The sequence below is a fragment of the Phascolarctos cinereus genome, unplaced genomic scaffold (assembly GCF_003287225.1).
Source record: "Phascolarctos cinereus isolate Bilbo 61053 unplaced genomic scaffold, phaCin_HiC Scaffold_7;HRSCAF=346, whole genome shotgun sequence".
Lineage (NCBI taxonomy): Eukaryota > Metazoa > Chordata > Mammalia > Diprotodontia > Phascolarctidae > Phascolarctos > Phascolarctos cinereus.
In genome coordinates this window covers 39,789,623-39,811,062 of record NW_027556180.1, presented here as the reverse complement: position 1 = coordinate 39,811,062, position 21,440 = coordinate 39,789,623, and the positions used below count along the sequence as shown (strand labels likewise).

General features: G+C 40.4%; 1 pseudogene; it reads left to right on the top strand.

Moving 5' to 3' along the window:
• Window positions 1-2,584: 2,584 nt before the first annotated feature.
• LOC110203508 (pancreatic progenitor cell differentiation and proliferation factor pseudogene) overlaps window positions 2,585-21,440 on the top strand; it is a 36,331-nt pseudogene continuing 17,475 nt past the window's right edge.

Here is a 21,440-nt window from a genome sequence, read left to right as displayed (position 1 = left end):
TTAAACAGCAGATTGCCCAAGGTCACACAGTTATTAAATATCTGAGGCCAGATTTGAACTCAAGTCTTCCTGACTCCAGGCCAAGATCTCTGTCTACTGTGCCACCTAGCTAGAGGAGCACAAGAAAAGCTTTGGGTGAAGATCAGTCAAGATGAAGAGTTGGAATCAGAGGCCCTGGGTTCAAATCCTGTGATTTGCCAGTGTGACTTTAGACAAATTACTTTTTGTTTCCTGAGGTTTCTAGCCCTAGATTTATAATCTCATTTAAAAGAGGAAGATTATGTCAGTCTTATTCTGAATCTTTGGGAATAGAAATACAGCCATGCCCACCTCAAAATCCAGGGTTGATTAATAGCAGTCAAACCACTGCAGAAATGCTCACTTATACAAAAATGAATCCAACAAAATATATGGCTCCTCTTCACTGCTGCCTCTGCAGCCTAGTTTGGTTCTGGGAAATGAGGTTGTACATGTAGCTGTGGCCCAGGAAATTGGCCCTGTCCAGAATTAGACAGCTTCTGAGGGCCCAAGGTGGGTGGAGTCTGAATTATTATTTATTGAGGTAGACAAAGGAAATGGAATCTTTTTACAAATAGAATGAGCAGACCCCTAGCATCTTGGAGCATATGAAGTGCAAGGATAAATATAGGGCCTGGTAGAATTCCTTTGGTTTCAGGGGCTGAACTTGAGAATTCATCCATCATGCCTCTTGTTTGTGTTTACTTGACCCATCTCTTCTTTTAAGGGCAAGTCTACCATCAAAGACTTCTTCAGTTCTTTCTGAGCTCCCCTCAGAGCAGCAACTGGCACATTGGCTTTGCTCCAGGGCAGGAAATCTAGAGGGTGCTGATGACATTGCCTCATGTTGTACTTCCTTCACTGCCTGCTTTGTCATTTTAGGCATACTTCCTTCTACCTGATGACTGAACTCCAGATGAGCCCACCCTCTTCTCCCATGGCCACTTACCAGGTAGAAAGATGATTAGTTATGCCTGTTTCCTTACCTGTGAGATGCAGGGGTTGGATTCAATGGCCCCTAAATTCTCTTTCATCTCTAAATCTATGATCCTAAGATATTCCATTTTGCTTTATGTAGTGGATCTATACCTATACCTATACCTATACCTATACCTATACCTATACCTATACCTATACCTATACCTATACCTATACCTATCTATCTCTATACACACACACACACACACACACACACACAGAGGATGTTTTATATATATATATATGTATATATATATATATATATACATATATATATGTATATATATATATGTATATATATATATATATACATATATATATGTATATATATATATATACATATATATATGTAAAAACACACATATGTGTAGTGAAAATTCACACACATTATATAATTTTCTCTATAAAACATCATCTAGCTATCTATCATCTATTTAAACATTTTAATGAGGGAAAGGACATGCAAATATGTATGCATCATACATAAATTTATATAAACAAATTCACACATAGGTATGAATTTATAAAACATGTATATATTCACTTGTAATCATATTTAATAGAAATTCATGTATATATTTACATGCATAAAATCTATATTTTATATATGTATAAACACATAATTATTTGAACGTCCTGTCCTTCATTGGAATGTGAGCTCCTTGAGGACAAAGACTATGTTTTTGCTTTTCCTTGTTTCCCTAGCACTTAGTATGCTGCCTGGCACACTGAGAGTGCTTAACAAATGTTAATTGAATGACTGACTATGAATCAGCATTAGTCTTACTATACTGCTTTCTCTCTCCTACTTGGATTTGATTGTCGAGGGATGGGATAGGGAAAGACCATACCCAGGAAGAAGAGACAGTTGGTTTCACTCTCTTCATTTTATTAAGCTCCCAAATAATCAGTTGTTTAGGGTTATGCTTTCAAGATGTTAAGGATTTGGCATCGTTCCACTTTGAGGACCAAGTTCTAATTCTTCCATCTGTTTCTGCCACCTGTTTTTGGAAGGGACTGGTACACAACATGGGAATGCATCTGCTGCTGAGCATCTAAATGATCTCATGTACCTTTCTCAGGGGACGTGACTTGCAATTGATTATAATAATAGTGTTAGGATAAGGACTGAATGTGTGATTTCATTGATTTTGGGGGACCGCTTGATGAGGAATTTTCCTCTAGCATGCAGGCCAGCATAATACCTGATGTATATATATTTATGGAAGTTTGCAAAGTGCTTATCTCCATTATCTCTTTTTAGCCCTAGAACAGCTCTGGGAAGTAGGGACCATTGGTATTATGGCTCTCTAACATATAGATGAGAAGACTGAAGCTCAAAAAGTGACTTGATGAGGATGATTTCAGCTATTAAGTGTCTGGGAAAGACCTTACTTTCGAAAGGCCAAGGTCACCCACTGCATTCCAGGCCATTGCCAGTCATCTTGACTTTTGTCTTGCCACTGGACTTTGATGACTCTGGAGGAGACAGTGAGGCTGATGACCTTGTGCATCTCTGCCTCACTTAAATCCAATTCACACATGAGTCAAGGTATCATCCTCATGAGCTTCTTGGTCCTCTTTGGGAATGACGGATGAACAACAACACATCAGAGGTGGCATCTGGACCCAGGAATTTTGGACTCTAAATCCAACAGGCTCCCCCCATGGCAGCCCAAAGAAAAGTAGGCTGTGTTGACAATGAGCTGGTGTAGGGAAAGGCTGACATCCTCTCCTGAAGGAGCACCTGGTCCAGAGAGAAGAGACAGCTAGAAACCAGTAAGGACTGATAAGGAACAAATCTTGAGATTTGTTTGTAAAAGGAAGGAGCACATATCAGATTACACGCCATCTTGGGGAAGGAGGAGAGGAGAGAGGTAGAGACAATAAAAAACTCAAAAGCTTATGAAAGTGAATGTTGAAAACTAAAAAGAAGTTAATTTTAAATAAAAAAAACCCAAAAGATCAAAATCACAGGAGAGAGTTAATGGACCTATGGTATTATAGATTCTTTATGAAAGTGGGATGCTGGTAATAATAGAAAACAGACATAATAGATCACATTTCTGCAGTAGATTAAGAATTGTCCTTCGAGTCAGGAAGCCCTGGGTTCCATTCCTACTTCTGACACAAACTGACTGTAGGACCCTGGGCAAGTCATTTAACTTTTCAGTGCCCCAGGCAAGTCTCTAAAGCTCAGAGGGCCTGTCTACTTGGAGAGAAGTTTCCTGTCTATGAGTTCCCTATTCCAATGAATTCATAGGTCTGGTGCAAAAAACAAAACAAAACAAAACAAAAGCCCTTCTTCTTATCTCTTATTTCATAGTATCTCGTTTTCCCTTCAAGACACATCTTACGCTCCACCTTCCACAAGAAGCCCTTCATGATAGTGCCCTCTCTCTCTGGCTACCTTGTAATTAATTACTTTGTACATGTTTTCTTTATGTTCATCCTTTTTATACTTACGTATGTACTTGCTATGTCTCCCAGCAGAAGGCAGGCTTCGCAAGAGTAGGGCTGTTTCATTCTTTGTACTTGTATCCTCCATGCCTGGCACAGTATACGTGCTTAAGACTTGTTAATTCAGATAGAAATTTGATGTCAATAAAGAAGGCTTTCAATTTCCCCAAAGCAATCCCAACTGCCCTCATCCTCCTGCAGATACAATTAGTCAACAAGCATTTATGGAATGAATGATTAAAGAATGTGTTAAGCACTGACAATGTGCCAAGCACTGGGCTAAGCTCAAGGAATGCAATTAGAAAAGCCAGATGGTTCCTGCTCTTAAGGAGCTTACTTTCTAATGGTGGAGAGAGGGAGAGAGATTTATCAAAGGTTTCAGCTTTGGAAAGGTCTGATGTGAGCAGTGGAAAAACAGGTGGTGATGCCTCTCCTCAAATGTCATTTCCACTGATTAAAAATGATATCAGTTTCTGATGCTGAATGATTGGACCGTACCAAGGATTTTGGAGGGTCTTCAGCAGCACCTACAGGAGCAGTTGCCAGGCTACGTTAATACTGAGCTTGCTTCCCAGGATGATGAGTGCAGAAGCTGGGCTAGAAGCATTGCTATTCTCATTTCTTGGGTTCAAGGTCCTGGGCTGTATCCTTCAGCATTTGAGGGTAAATGGTGGTCAAAGTGATGGTGGCAGTGATGGTTTGACTTGCCTGCCACATGCTTCTGCCTTTCTCTCCTTCTGGGTGTCCTGCTACTTCAGCTAGGCTGGCTTGCCTTCCCTGTAGGTTGCAGTTGGTGAGGGTGGCTGGAGTCTTCTCCACAGGGCCTATTTTCTTGGATGATAGCTGAAAGGGTTGGTCTGGAAACAGCACCAGTGGTTTGGGGTAGAGTTCTACCATTTCTAGGGCTCTTATGCTTAGCCGCTTATCTGTGGTAGTTGGTCAGCAGTGGTCGCTTGAGGTGATGGAGGAAATGAGCCTTATTTAGTGCTTACTGTTTACCAGAAGGGGCAGCTAGGTGGCTCAGTGGATAGAATGCCAGACCTGAAGTTAGGAAGAACTGAGTTCAAATCAGACCTCAGATACTCAGACAGCTGTATGACCCTGGGCAAGTCACTTAACCTCTGCCTTAATCCACTAGGAAGGAAATGGCAAACTACTCCAATATCTTTACCAAGAAAATCTAATGACTAATATTGGCATGCTATGGTCCATGGGGCCACAAAGAGTTAGACGTGACTGAACAGCAACAATGTACCCCCCATTTGCTAAATGCTAGGTATACAAGAAAAGGCAAAAACATGGTCTCTGCACTCAAGACAGCTGGCCTCAGTCTGGCACGTTGGGGTTCAAATACTGTTTTAGGTACATACTAGTTATGTGAATCTGTACAAGCCAGTTAGCCACTCATTACCCCAGGGTGACATGTAACTAATTCCTAACAGGAGATAACAGGGAGTTTGAAGAGGGAGCAATAAATGCATAAACTTTTAAAACTCTGAGTCCCCAACTAGGATTTCCAGAAAGGGCTCCTAAATGCTTTAAAAACTGCAAATACTTCTCTACTCTAATGCTACTTCTCTTTTCTGATTCTTGCAAAGCACCCTCTTCCAGCCCCCCGCACCCCCCCCCCCTTAGCCCCTTGAAGGACAGGAGCTAGTTGAGTATCTACACACCTGAGGACAGCTGTTCAAAGAGAGGGAATTGAATTATTCCTTTCTTTCATGAGTTGGCATTTGTAATCTATTAGTTTCCTTGGTAGGCAGGCACATAGCCTTTCCAGTTTAGTTTTATCTAATCTGCTGATAAACTTTGGATTTAATTGTGTGTTACATTGCTTCTAGCCTATTAATTTAGTACCTTCCCCTTTGCTTAAGCACTGATGGTTGCTAATTGGGTGTAAGCTTGTTGGCTTTTATTCTCAGTATTCTTTGTTGTTCTCATTTTTTTCCCCCCTGAATCTGTACACTCTCTTCTTTGTGGAGAAATTGGCCCATCTTATCTTTGTTTGTTGAGTTTTGTGTTCTAACTAGAAGTTGGTTCAAGAAAAGCAGAATCTTCTGACCCCTACCATGGCAAATGGCTTTTAAAAATGGGACATGGCTCATTAATTGTGCTTCTTATAACCATCACAAAGACTTTTTATAAAAGCTTCTTGCCCAATGAAATGACTTTTAATTTTCTAGCTGTTTTCTCTCATGAAGATGCTTTGCAGCCATAATGAATAAAGTTAGCAAGTTATACCAAGGAATTGTGGCTCTTTAAAGAAAGATTATCTTGGAAGGGTACATGACTCTACTGAGGAGTGTTTGGAACCAAGATGGCCCTATCAGATTTAGATGCTTCCATTAGGGGTGAGCCTTATTCTGCTTGGCCTCAGAGAGGAGTAATAGAAGCCATGGGTAGAAGTTGCAAATAGGCAAATTTAGGCTTGGTGCCCCACTTGAAAAACTTTCCAAGCAGTTAAAGCTGTCTTTAATGGGCTTCCTCAAGAGGTAGTGGGTTTCCTTTCCTTGGAGGCTTTTAAGTAGAGGTTGAATGACCACTTGTTGCTTACATTATAGTGAGGATTCCTTTTGATGGCCTCTGAAGCCCCTTCCAACTCCCAGATACTAGGATCCTCTGATCCTCTGATTCATTATATAGCTTGGAGGAGTAAAGGAAATAGACCATGGAGTTTTTGAAGGCGTAGCCATATGAGTAGGTAGATTATTTTATTTTATTTTTTTTTATTCTGACTTTAACAAACACCAAACAAAATAAGCATTTCCATTTAAAAAAGAGAACAAAAATACCTAGGAGCCACTGTTTGTGACAAGTCCTCCAGTCACAAGGTAGGAGTGAGCAAATTTAAAGTTACTATCGTGTGCTTTGGAGCTAGAAGGGGCTTTCTAGATATGAGGAAGGGCAACAGAAGAGAAGGCTTTTTCCCGAGGTCTTCTAGTTAGGCCAAAACATGAACACTGGTCCAGTGACCCTAAATCCATTTTTTTTTTGCACTGAAGCACACCTGTGTTAGAAGCTTTCACAGAACACTAAGGCACCTGGGGAGACATTGAGGATTTCTTGTCTCTCTGACTTGTAGTCCTTATTCAAAAGTTCTAGAACCTTGTCATCTGACACCACCCCAGGTATTGACACCAACTTCCCTCAAAAGTTTTATTGCAAATTAAAGAAAAAAGTAATCCATAAAAAATACATTTATTAAATACCTACTATGTGGGCACTAAGTTAGGCACTGGGGATACAGAGATAAAAAATTTAACAATTTCTGTCCTCGAGAGCATTACATTCTATTGGGAGAAACATGGACTCATATAAATACATATAAAATGAGTGAAAAATCAATGCAAAGGTAATTTTGGAAAGAGGGAGAGACACTAAGAGCTTGGGATGTAGGCAGGAAAGACACTATGGAAGAAATGGTGTCTAAGTTTAGCTTTGAATGAAGCTATGGTTCCGAGGCAGAGATAAAGAGGGAGAACCTTCCAGGTACAGGGCACAGCCTGTACAAAGACACAGAAATGGGAATGTTGTGTGTGAGGAATCAGCAAGAAGATTAGTTTGACTTGACTGTAGTATGTGAAGGGTAGTAATAATACATCATGAGCTTAGAAAGGCAGCTTGGAATCTGGCTGTGAAGGGTTTTACATACCAAACAGAAAAGTTTACATTTAATCCTAGAGGCAGTAGGGAGTGAATGGAGCTTAGAAAATGAAAGAGAACTCACAGCTCAGTTTGTAAAAAGTAAAGACAACGTCCAAAGAGCAACCCTTTCCCCAAAGATCTGTGTAGTCTTAGTTATAGTCATAACTTAACAATGGTCCCTGCCAGCATCATCTCCCGTAATTTTCCAGTGTTTTTCATTGCTTTCTGTTATCTGCTGCAATCTGTACCCATGGAGGGGTTGCTCCTGTTAATAAGATCCTAGAAACATGGAAAGATTAAAGTATGCCTACATTGTGTTTTTTGTCTCCTACTGTGTAGAGTGCTTACTGATTTAGGAGGTCCAGAATAGGATGGAGAGCAGCATTCCTGATTAGCTGTTCAGAGGCTGGGAGCTGTTTCTGTCTGCCTGGCAATAGGACCTCCTATTTGGTGTCCCTGATGCACATGAGGACCATAACACTTAGTCACCTTGGAAGCCTCCTGCAAGTTTCATGGTCCCTTTTCTTCTCCTTGAAGCAGGAAGACAAGGCTAGGAAATCAATAATAGATCATTATTTCTATGGCCTCAGTTTTGTTTGTCTGTCACCTCACACATGTTCAAGCCATCTCTTCCATCCTTAGAAATTAATCCATCACATAAGACCTCACATAAGAACTATTCATCTTTTAAGAGAACTCATTTACTGAGTTCCATTCTGCATCCTAATTATATCCCCCACTTTAGGACAGATTATTGAGATCTGACCACAGCACAGATGGAGCCTTCCTTTGAATGATATCAACTTATTATTATGATTTTTATTCAAGAAGACTCTCAATCTATAGATTGATCTTCCCTTAGGCTCTTATGTCCTAGCCTTCTACAGAGCGAAAAGTGTGGATTTTTACTGCCTCAATATTTTTTTCAGACATTTGATTGATTTTCGTTTCAATTATTAAAAATGTTTTTGTGTTGCTATCAGGTTCTTTTCCTTTGAATGTGAGTTGTATGGACTTCTTTTTATTGCAACTTCTTTATAAGTTACAGCCATTTTAGTTCTTGAAAAGTCAATAGGTCTTACAGGAGGTCAAAATTTCTTTCTGAGGGCAGACAAGATGGATTGAGATTGTATGAAGTGACAGAGATCAGTGCTGAGGCCATAGAAATAATGATGTGTTATCAAAATACCTCAGTGACTCAGAGGAGAAGAATGAAGACGCAGTTTGAAGTAACTGAGGTGAAAAATTAGTCATTCCAATTTACAGCCAAATATCTCTCCTTCATTCTTGATGCTAGCATTAAGAACTTTGCTGAAAATTTGCTTTACTATGAAGTGGCCTAATTTCCCTTTTGAATTTGTGTTTCCTTCCTGACCATATGTGCCTGGTGGCAATATAAATGTGGTTACAATAAATTATCATATAGAAATTGAGTGCTATTAAGTTGACTGTCTTTTAGCCAGTCTTTCAATTTTTTTTTGTTTTGGCTAACTCATGTAAGTTGAACACCAAGTTTCTGTTGCAAAAGGAAAGGGCATTTAAATTTATCGGGGGTAACGGTAGACTTGAAGATATTCAGCCAACCTGAATCAATCTCAAGTGATTTTATTAAGTACATTAGCAGTCTGGAATCCTGTTTGGGGTTTCCAGGCAATGAATATTCAAAAACTGACCCCACATGAGACTTCAGCACATTACTATTCATACGTGGGCTGAGTGAATTCACTCAGCTGTCTAAGGAAATCGGGACCACGGCTAGTACCACATTAATCCTGTTTTGGTCTAAGAGAGAGACAGGTTGTGTCCATACACATAGAAGAAGAGGGAAAAAGTTAATTGGCAAGAGGAACTTCATTCATATTGGTGCATATCTATGCATCTCTGTGTGAGGAAAGGTGCTCTGGCATTTTCAAAACTTGATTTGATAGGAAAGTGCCCCAAAATCTAGATCAAGAAAAAAAAAGTAGACCTAAACTCTGCATTAACCTTGTAGAAACAGAAGAGGGCACCTATCTCTGTGCCTTGTGTATGGAAGTTTCAGAATGAAAAAGAAACTGCAGCTGTCTGAACGAAAATATTAAAATAAAATGCCTTTTTTTTTGGGATAAATGAATGAGCAAAAATTTTCAGAGTTACTATTTGCATTACTATCCCACTCTCTAGACAGTTCTGATGATAGACTCTTATGGGTTTCACTTTTTTGCATGTATTTTGAAAAAAATGGAATCAAATTAATAAGAAGGTTGTACATTTAGATATCAGTAGAAGTGCTAAGTAGGTAAACTCTTTGTTTACTGGCCTGGAAACTAGCTGAGGTGTTAATGGCACTACTTGACCCATTCCATGCTACTGTCAAAGCCCCAAAACTCTTTTATAAAATATGCCTTCCCTGGAAGCCTTCTTTGATCATCTCCAATCTGTCTTGGTCCTTTACTCTCCAGACTGGCAGCATATATAGGTTGAGTTGGGACTATAGCACCAACCACAGTTCAATGCACATGGTAGGTGGTTAATACATGTTTATTGAATTGTAGAACTGAATCATACTACTCAAACCATATTATGAAACATCCCATTAAAATGAAACTAGAATAGACCTGCTTGTTGGAAAAATGTCCACTTTCCAACCAAAGGTTGATTCTTTTTATTAGTGTTTGGTGTAATAAAAACCTAGTATGACAAATTCAATAAATAAATACACATTCCCTTGGGTTCTTTAGGACAAGATCCGAATTGTTTATTTAGCTCCTGTAGCTATATTACTGTATAACATTTTGTCATCTTGTGTGTATAGAGCGAGGTCTTTGGAAGGCAGGGTTATTTTGTTTTCTTGTCTTTTTTGAAACTTTCTTCCCCAACATGTCTAATGTGCCAGCACAATGTGAGTGTTCATAAGTGCATGTTGACTGTAAGAGGAAATGGATTTAATGAAAATTGGGTGGAAGAGAGGGCTGGGAGAGAGGCATGCTTCATTCAGTGTCTTATCTGAGTTCTGTATATCTCCAAATAACTACTATAGGGCACAGACTCTCCAAACCCCAGCTGTGCGCATAGATTCCTGGCCCCAGTGAATTGCCTTACAGGAATTCAGTCAGCTAACCCACGGTCCCTGCTATGGGTCTATTCTACATGTTCCTTGTTTTCATTGATTTGTTAAGCTGTTTGTTATCCTTCCCTAAAATGGGAAGTTTGGTCCTCCAGTGAGTCTGTGTGGTGCTGCAGATAGGAATGCTTAAGTTAGAGTCAGAAGATGTGGTTCTACATTCTGGCTCTGCTCCTAATTACCTAGGTGGCATTCAGCATTAGTTTCAACCACAAAAATGAGGAATTTGGACTAGATGGTCTCTAAGGTCCCTGTTTGATCTTAAATCTATGATTTTAGCAGTCTGAGAGAAGTACCTGCCACCAGATCACCTCCACCTTGAATTTCTTTAAGGTTCTGAAGAGCAGGAGTTCTTAACATTTTGTGTGTCATGGACCCATTTGGCCATCTGGTGAAGCCTCTGGTGAGACCCCTTCTTGGAATAATTTTTTCAGATGCATAAAATATATAAGATTACAAAGAAGATCAATTAAATAGAAAATATACCTGTTAGGCCACTAACAAGCCAAAATCAAGCCAAACTGCCCCAAACAGACCAAGTTTATGGATCTAGGTAAAGAACAGCTTTTCTAGGGAGTACAGAGCCCTTGAAAGAATAATAGGGGTAAGGATAGGGCCTGTGAATTTATTGGTACAGGGAATTTCCAGGAACTCCTTTTACTCAGATATGCTGGCTCCTTCTCTACAACTTAGAGTCTTAGTGAGTTTCCTAGAGCATGGAGAGGCCAAGCGATTTGCCCATTATGTGTCAGAGGTGGGACTCAGTCTCCAGTCTTCTTGGTTCTAAGGCTGTCCCTCAGGGGAGAAGGGTGGTTCACTTTATGTAGAAAAATGTTTAATGCATATTATCTCATTTAATCTCATAGCAACCCTATGTTGTAGGTGCTATTATTCTTCCATTTCACAGATAAAGAAATGAGGTTCATAAAAATTATGCAACTTGCTCAGGGTCTCACTGCTAGTAAGTGACTGAGATATGATTTGAATCCAGCTCTTTCTGACTCTAAGTCCAGTGGTCTATCAACTATGCCACATTGCATCATTAAGATTTACAGCTGGAAAGGACCTTAGAGACAATCTAATCTGACTCCCTCATTTTACAGATGGGGAAACTGAGGCCCAGAAAGATGTGACATTTGGACAAGATCCCCCGAAAAGCCATTTGGCAGAGATTTGGGTGAGAATCCTATTTTTATATTCTGCGAATTTGTACCTTTCTGCCCATCATTTATAATTTCATTTTTTCTTTTGGAAAATCTAGCTGCCTTCAAACTCAGTTCAGATATTAGCTCTCATAAGAGGCTTTCCCCCAATCATTCTAGTAGCTAGTGCCCACTAATTTCCCTGTAACTCATTTATAGATATTTTATATGTGCTCATGTATATGGAACCATTAGGTGCTGCTGTGAAAGGCAGCTGGCTAAATGCTCAGCAAGATAGAATGTGTCCCAAAGGCCTGTAATGTACACATGTCTTTTTTGTTTTTAAGAAAATGTAAGCTGTTATAGGGCAAGGACTATTTTATTGATATCTTTGTGTCTTTAGTGACAATACCATGCTTGGTACATAGTAGGTGCTTAATAAATGCTTAATAAAAGGATGGCTCTCAGGAATACATCCAGGACAAATTAAGACAATTCACCATATTGTGTAACTGTGTATTTCAACTTGGGCCTTTATTTCTATAATGCCATGGTGGAGTACCTTGAGTCTGTTAGTATTTGGCAGCTGCCTCTGCCCTTGTGAAACTCTAATTATTGCCTTCTTGGGTTGTCATATCTCATATTTCCCAATTATATTTTCTCTCTCCTCTTTTATTGTTCACTCTCCCTAAAACATTTAAAACTCATCTTAGAAGCCTTTGTTCTCAAATTGTGACAATCCCAGGACCTCACCTCCCCATACTCAAAAACAAAGCTAGGCAATGGGGTTAAGAGACTTGCCCAGGGTCACACAGCTAGTAAGTGCTATGTGTCTGAGGCTGGATTTGAGCTCATGTCCTTCTGAATCCAGGGCCGGTGCTCTATCCACTGTGCCACCTAGCTGCCCCTCAAAAACAAAATCTTAAGAGTTGGAATGCACTTATGAGATCAGCTAATCCAACCTAAATGAAAGGAATTCCCTTCCACAACATACTCCCAAAAGGGTCATTCAGACTTTCTTTTAGACATCTAGTGAGGGGCAATCCACTGCTTCTTTCTTTTTTGTTTTTTTTTGTTTTAGTTTTTTTGGCTAGGCAATGGGGTTAAGTGACTTGTCCAGGGTCACACAGCTAGTTAGTGTTATGTGTCTGAGGCCACATTTGAACTCAGGTCCTCCAGAATCCAGGGACAGTGCTCTATCCACTGTGCCTCCTAGCTGCCCCCTAATCCACTGCTTCTTGAAGTAAACTTTTCACTCTCCCTACCTTGCTCCCACTTTTGGACAGTTCTAATTGTTAGGAAATTTTTCTTTACATCAGTCCAGAATTTGCCCCTACAATTCTCACCCATTGCTTAGTTCTCTCCACAGAGACCAAACAAAAGGAGCCCAATCCCTTTTTCAGGTGATAGCCATTCAAATATTTGAAGACAACTATCATGTCCCCAGATCTCCCCTAAGTTTTCTCCAGTTCCTTTAACTGACCCATGGATGGCATAGTCTAACAGGGCTTCTTAAACTTTTTCTACTCGAGACCCCTTTTCAATGTGGGCAGCATTTGTTGGCTTTGCATGGCCTGAGAGTACGTGCAGTGTGTATGCTTTGTGTTCTGAACCAAGGCTGCGGTGAAGTTCTGTGATGCATCATGGGTAAGGGCTGCCAGAAACATTACGTGTTTGTCATTATGTGTTTGATTTTTAATTAATTTTTGGCTGTTGTGCATTCAGAAACCTTTTACAGTTGCCAAATTTTTTGTGACCCCATGTGGGGTTGTGACCCACAGTTTAAGAAGCGCTGTTCTAGAGCCTCTCACCACCCTAGTTTTTCTCTTTTGGACACCCTCCAGCTTACTGATGTCCCTTCTAAGATGTGATTCCTAGAACTGAACATGACACTCCCCATTTGTTCTGACTAGTGCAGAGGACACTGGCCCTTCACCATCCCCATCCTCTATGTCATGCTTCCATTAGTGCAATTTAAGATTATACTAGTTTTTGAAATCTTCCTATATCACTTTTGCATCACCTTGAGTTTGCAATCCTCTAACCCCACCCCACCCCCCCAGGTCTTTTTTTTGCAGACAATCTGTTGTCTACCATGCCTCTCCCATCTCATACAGAGAAAATAAATGAAGGCACTCTCTTTAAAATTAGGGAAATTCAAAGGATCATGGGACTTGGAGTTCAAAGGGACCTAAGAGATCATCTAGTTCTACTCCTCCATTTCTTAGATGAAGAAATGGTCTCAGAAATGTGAAGGGGCTTATCCAAAGTCAATGGGGAGGTGACAGTGTGAAAGCCGGGAGATGAATACAGATCTTTGAAATGTCCTTTCACATCATATTGCCTTGCTTCGCAGTACTAGAAAATGGTGGGGCTGGGTCTAGATAGCCCTAAACAATCCTCTCCACATTATTTTCTTTGATCCTCGTAAGGGCCCTATAAGTTAGGTAGTATAATCCTCATTTTTACAGATATGGAAACAGAGATATCCAAAGCAGTTAGGAGGTAGACTAGATGCTAGCTAGCTAAGGAGCTTTTTGACTCTAAAGTGTTATAGTTCTATGGACTTGATGAAGGTCATAAGATTAGGTAATGGAGATGGAATGTCATGTGTGAGAAATTGTATGAAAGCCAGTTTGACTGGACCATAAAGTGTGGGAAGGATAATAAATGTGAAATAAATACAGAAAGGTAAGATGGGGGCAAAGTTGTAATGAGCTTTAAGTGCCAATCAGAGGAATTTTAATTTGATTCTAAAGGTAATAGGGAGCCAGTGGAGCTGCTTGAGCAGTGAAATGACATGGTTTTATCTGTGCTTTAAGAATACTACTTGCAGATGTGTGGAGGATTGATTAGAGATAGGAGAGACTGGAAGAAGAGGCAGAAATTAGGAAGTTATTACAATATTGTTTAGGGCAGCTAGGTGGTGCAGTGGATAGAGAGCCAGTCAGGAAGACCTGAATTCAAATTCAGCCTCTGACAGCTACTAGCTGGGTGACCCTGGACAAGTCATTTAACTTGTTTGCCTTAGTTTCCTAATCTGTAAAATAAGCTGGAGAAGGAAATGTCAAACCACTCCATACCCACAACCTCAAAAAAACCAAAACCAAAACAAAACTCCCAGTGGGGTCACGAAGAGTTGGACTCTGCTGAAAAATGACTGAACTCAACAATATTGTCTAATGACTCTCAGTAAGAACTTTACAGGAAATGGTACTGAGGAAAGCTAGTTCTGGTGTCTACCGTCTTCTAGAGAAAGCTATCATTTAAGCAGAAGATAGTATTGAGTGCTAACGGAGAGAAGCAGTGATTGGAGCCTGGATGTCAGTGTCTTGAGAAGGGGAGATGGGAAGTCAGACAACTCAATGGGGAATGGTACCAGGAGATACCAATGCAGAGAAGCAAGGAGGGGAGCTTGAAGTGAGACAGTCTTGGACGTGGGCCATGGGTCGGATGGCCAGCTAGTAGTTCCTTTGAGGCAGTTATGTCTTAGCAGGAAGCTGTGGACACAGCTGTGATTTGAAGGGCCCCATACCCTCTGCTTCTTAAAGGGGAATAGTTGTGTAGGTTTCCATTGTGGTCAGTTTTTTTTTTAAATGCAAAACAACAATAAACCAACAAGCATTTATTGATCACCTGCTATGTTTCAGGCAACTGATATGTTCCAGGCATGTGATACAAGGCTGCTAAATAGATTTTCAGGTGTAGCAGATCCAAAATATTTCCTGCTCCTGAAGACAAAGGGCCAATACGGGACTGAGGTGATTTCTGATGTCCCCCTGAGAGGCAGCATGGGCTAGTAGATACAGAGCTAGCATTGGGGATGTGATTTGCCTCTGTTACACACTGACTGTGTGACTCTGGGTAATCATTTCACCCCTCAGGGTACCTCCAGGGAATACTCTAAAGCTGAAAGTTGCAGAACAGATATTCACCCACCTTGATGGAGGGAGTTTTCTCATCAGGAGTTCCCTTCACCAGTGAAAGCACAGATCTAGACCCTCTTCACTCCTTCTCCAATGCAATCTTGAATCGTTGCTGTATTATGTATGTTAGTGTCTCTTTTATGACACAAAGTACCCAGGTACCCCCAGGGAGCTCTCCCCTTTTAGCTCATAGCTTTCTTTCTCCCACCCCATATACAGAAAACTCCATTCAATGTATGTATGATGCCCTCCACTATGCTGAGACTGACCCTTCTCTTGCAACTATGAAGTTCACACACAGAAATAAATTTTATTTAAATGAGGAAAACATAACAAGAACCTTTGAATGAGCAAGCATTATTGCTCCACATGCACATTGATTTCCATTCACTTATAGTGGCTTTGTAGAAGGGCTCCTAGATGATGGGTCATTCTGTGGTGATGACATGGGCTTTCTCTGGGCCAATACAAAGTCCTCTACATATGCCCGAGATCCCATCTCTTCCAATCATCTCTAGCAGATTGCCCCTGCTATTATCCCCCTCCTTTCTTTGATCTTCAATTTCACCTCATCTACTAGTTTCTTCTGTTCTGCCTGCAAACACATCCAAAGCTCCCCATTCTTTAAAAAAATCCTCACCAGGTCCTAACATTTTCCCTAGCTATTATCCTATATCTTAGAGCTGGAAGGTACCTTAGAATCCAATCCCCTTATTTTATAGATGAGGAAACTGAGGCTGGGGGAAGTTAAGGGACTTGCCTAGAATCACACATAGCAAGTAAATATCTAAGGAACAATTGGAACCCAAGTATTTCTGATTTAAGTAGAAGTCCTTTTTTGTAAGTCCTGACTGGAAGACTCCTGCTGCTCAAAGTAGGAAGAAGGAATGGGTGGTCTGTTTTTATCTCTTTCTCTCTGTCTCCCTTTCTCTCCTCACACCGTCAGATTCTAATTCCCATTGCTCCTCATGGCTCCCTAGCGTGGCTATGAATTCCCCTCAATTTCTTTTGCCAAGTGAGAGAGTCAATAAAGTCCATTAATCTCTAAGTGCCATCTCTCAGGTGGAAGCTGAGGGAAAAAAAACACGACAGAGCTTTTCTTATCTTCTCCCTGGTTACAACTGCTTCTCTCCCCACCCCCCACTACACCCCACACAGGCTTTGCCCATTGTCTGCCACCTTCAACTTCTCTCAGTTGCCATCCCCATCCATCATTTTGCATAGCCCTTGGTGGTAATGGAAGGGTCACTACTACTTAAATGGATAATGTAGGGTGAAAGGGAAACTTTCAAGTGCTTGCTATCTTTGGGTCTCTAAAGACTTGTAAGGCTTTAAGGTAAAGAAACCAGGGTATTCTGGAATATATGACTCTATGGGTCCCAAGTTATTATTACCTTGTACTTGAATAGTCAATAACACAGCCTTCTCTAGATTAACCTCTAGTTGTACTAGCAGCACTCTAAATTGAAATGGCTCCTGGGATTTGGCTGCCCTCTTCAGAGTCTCATTCAGAGAAAGGAAAGCCTTGGAGATTTTATATAGTCACAGGTCAATGCTTACGGATTTATACATGGTAGGATAAGTTAGGATAAGGTCTCTGGATATTTTAAAAGCCAATCAATAGGGTTCCACAATAATAGGAAGGTCCTCTGTCTTGGTCTCTCTCTCTCTCTTTCTCTCTCTCTCTCTCTCTCTCTGTCTCTTTCTGTCTCTGTCTCTCTGTCTGTCTCTGTCTCTTTCTGTCTCTGTCTCTCTGTCTGTCTCTGTCTCGCTCTCTGTCTCTGTCTCTGTCTCTCTCTTTCTCTCTCTCTCTCTCTCTCTCTCTCTCTCTCTCTCTCTCTCTCTCTCTCTCTCATTCTCTGAAAGCCTCAGGTCACCTGGCTGAGAGGAAAATGATTTTGTATATATGTTTTTAAGCCTTTTCCCTCTAACCTTGTAAACGACGGTGTGCACTAATCTGTTCAACAGGAGATTTTGGAGAATGCTAGGAAATTAATTACATGAATTTAAGAGGAATGAGCAACAAATATGATTGCCTTTTTCCAGTGCAGGGTCTGAGTAAACAACTTGAGGACATGAAATGTACAGTCTTCTTCACATCCTTAGGCAATGTTTAAATTGTTACATGTCGAACTTTAGATCTTTAATAACTTAGGCTTCAGGGGTGAGACAAACAAGTCATTAATGGAGTTCAAGGATAAACTGAATTTTCTTTTGGTGACTGGAGGGAGCTTTATGTTTGCTTTCCCTTAGAGTTAAATTGGCCCAATGTATTGGAGTCATCATAGAATTTGAATGGTTTTTTTTTGGGGGGGGTCACAAGCTCCTGATTTCCCTGAAATTGTGTGTGTGTGTGTGTGTGTGTGTGTACACACCAACATGAAGAAGCAACATTTGTGTATACACACAAACATATACATGTATTTTCTCATATGTTGAGCTCTTTGAGGGCAGGCGTCATTTCATTTTTGCAGTTGAATGTCTAGCACCTAACACAATGCCTGTTGGTCAGTCAGTCAGCAAGAATTTATTAAGCAGTACTATGTTGCAGGCATTGTACTAGGTACTGGGGATACAAAGAAAGGCAAACGACAAACCCTGCTTTCAAGATACTCATAGTATAACTAGGGAGACATAGGCAAGCAACTCTGTGTACCAAAATATATAGAGGTGCAACATTTGGTTCAAAGGACCAATTGCATGAGATTCTCTCCTTACTGGTAGAGATTGATTACTCACGCCCTACAGCAGGCCTGCACAACCTGCAGCCAGCCAAAGGATTTCAGGCTACCTGTGAAAAATGTAGAGGAAAACACTTTTTGTGGGCCGCCCAAAATCCTATGGCATGCCAGCTGCAGGTTGTGCAGGCCTACCCTGTAGCAATGGCAGCACAAAGTAGAGTTTGTGAAAGAAGAGAGATCTAGGTTCTTCTGGGCTCCCAGTCTGAGGGAAACATCTCATAATTCCACCCTTTCTTCATGTTGCTGAAGGGAGAGAAAGATTGTGGGAAGAAGCAACGTGTAGAGAAGTTGGTTATCTCTATTATGTTCCTGTTCCTAGTTTGCTGCACTGTAAACTTTGGGGAATTTTCCCTTGAGTAAGATCGGAAACTTTCTCTGAGTTGAGCTGAGTTATCTTGCTCCCAGTTGGAGAGCTCATTCATTTTGTATTTTCTGACATATATTTTCCTATGTATACTTTCTATGATTTCTGTTTGCTATCACCTTGGATAAATAGGTATCTTTGCTATATATGCTCATTGTGGAACTGGCTTCTGGAGGGAAGGGAGTCATGCCTGGGATGTATAGCTTGGCACACTCCTTTCCTACTAAGGAATAGCAATCAGGAGTTTAGCTGAAATCTAAAATTTACTTCCCCTAGACTAATACTACTTCTGGGTGCTTTTTGTTTTGTTTTTCAATCATGTCTGATTCTTTATGACCCCTTTTGGGTTTTTTTGGCAAAGATAATGGAGCAGTTTGCCATTTTCTTCTTTAGCTCATTTTACAGATGAGGAAACTGAGGCAAACAGGGTTAAGTGAATTGCCCAGGGTCACACAGCTAGCATCTGAGGCCAGATTTGAACTCTTAGGTTCTCCTAACTTTAGGGCCTATTCTCTATCCGCTGTACCAACTAGCTAATTGTCCATTTATGGAAACAGATATAATTCTAGCCTGGTATCCCATCTCTCTGAGAACAGAGTGGCCAGCCTCTGACCCCAACTTCTTGCTTCCTTTCCTGGAAGAAATCAAGGTCTCCTTTGGAGAAGGGTACTGGGACAAGATGTTAAAGATGACTATTCTTACCTTCCTGTGAGCCACCTCTAGGCAAACCCATGTGGGCATTCATAACCTCCATGAGCAAAAACACAGCAGCACCCTACACACGCCACCCCTTACACAGGATAAATTGTAGACAGTCTAAGAGGGAAGGTGCTAGTATCAAGGAGGATCAGGAAAGGCTTCTTGTAGAAGGGAGGATTTTAGCTGGGACTTGAAGGATGCCAAGGAAATCAGGGGGTAGAGATGAGGAGAGAGAGAATTCCAGACATGGAGATATTGTATAGTATGCATTAAATAGAGTCAGTCCTCATTATTCATGGATTCCATATTTGTGAATTTGCCTACTTGCTAAAATTTATTTGTAACCCCCAAATCAACAGTCTTATTGCTTTTGGGATCATTTACGGACACATAAAGTGGTGAAAAATTTGAGTCACTTGACAGACATGGTCCCAGCTGAGGTCAAACAAGACAATGCTATGCCTTCTTGTTTCATCCCACATACTATAAAGAAATGTATTTTTGAGGCCTACTTAGTGCCATGTTTTTCACATTTTTGTGCTTTCTGTTGGTGATTTTGTTGTTTAAAATGGCCCCCAAGAATAGTGCTGAAGTGCTGTCTAGTTCCTAGGTGCAAGAAGGTTTTGATGTACCCTAAGGAGAAAATACGTGTGTTAGATAAGCTGTGTTTGGGCATGAGTTATGGTGCTCATGGTCACAAGTTCAATATTAATGAACCAACAAGATGGTATGCCCAGAAAAGACAAAATTCTCATAGAATTAATTATTTGTGAGAAATAAATATTAAGATACATTTAAACAGAAATACATAAAAGAAGGTTGTGTGTGGATTGGTTGACAAAAATGTTGTGATCAGAGGCTTGTGGGAACCTTATGTTGGGTTTCCCACAGGATTCATGGCTCGTTGTTCACAAATGCAGTGTTTACAGTGTCTTTACAGAACATAACTACTGTGAATGACAAGTATTGACTGTAAATGCTTATTGATGGATTGATATATTTAGTGGTGCTAAACTAGGTAGGTGGTGGGCTCCTCCTTATGGAGGAGTTCAGGCAAAAGCTGTATGATTTTCATTGGGGTTATTGTAGAGGGTATTTTGTTCAGATTCAGGCCAAATGAGATGCTCTTTAAGGTCCCTCCAGTGGACCATTTTTCCAATCATCAAGGTTTATAATCTGAGATTCTTTCCTTTCTCTTATCCCCTCACTTCCATATTCAAGCAGTTAATAGGCCCTGTAGATTTTATTTCCAAAGCATCTCTCACTTCTATCCCCTCTTTCCTACTCATATGGCTATAGCATTAGTTCATGGCCTCATCACTGCTTGTCTGAATTGTTATAATAGCTTTCCAAGAGGTCTTCCTCCACTGGTTACATTCTTCTTCACTCCGCTGCCAAAATCATCTTCCAAAAGCACAGGTCTCACCCTATTACTTTTCTACTCAAAAACCTTCAGCAGCTCCCTATTGTCTCTGGTACAAAGCCTGACATTCAAGGTCTTTTATTATCTGGTGACAACTAGTCTTTTCAGCCTTATTTCATATTCTTCTCTTTCAAACATGCTATGTTCCAGTCTAACTGGTCTTGAACTTGCCCTACCATCTTTTTTGTTCATGCATTAGCACAGACTGTCTTTCACGCCTGGAATGCACTCCTTCCTCATCTTAGCCTCTCAGAATTCTTATCTTCTTTCAAGGCTTACTTTCAATGCTATTCCTTTCATTTATTCTGATCTCCCAGATTTCATTTATTCTGATCATAATTGCCTTCTCTCCACCATGCCAATCATTCCTTATCATGTCTTATATTTGTCCCTGTAAATGTAAATTTCTTGGTAACAGGGATTATTTCATTATCATTGCCTATCTCAAGCATTAGCTCAATGCCTTTCATTTTGTTGGTCTAGAATTGTAATTTCTATTTTTAAACTAAATTTTGTTATTTTTAATGAACAACACCTGATTTTTCTCTCTCTCCCAACTCTTATTGGAAAAACAAATGAAAGTCTTATAACAAATATACATTGCCAAGCAAAATAAATTGGTTGTGTTAATAAACACACACACACACACACACAATGTATATCTCCTTTTGCACCCTGAATTCATCAGTTCTCTGTCAGGAGATGGAGAGCATGCTGTATTATCGCAGGCCTGTGATTTCACTGGTACAGAGAACTCATGGTATGGAAACTTCCTCCACAGACGCAGGTTAACACTTCATTGATAATGTCTGATGTTAGAGAGTTGCCTGGGACACTGAGATAATGTAACTTGTCTAGGATCACACAACTAGTATGCCTTACTTCTCTTTGATGCTTCATAAGTGTTAGTTGGATTAAATTGAATAGAATGTGATTATAAG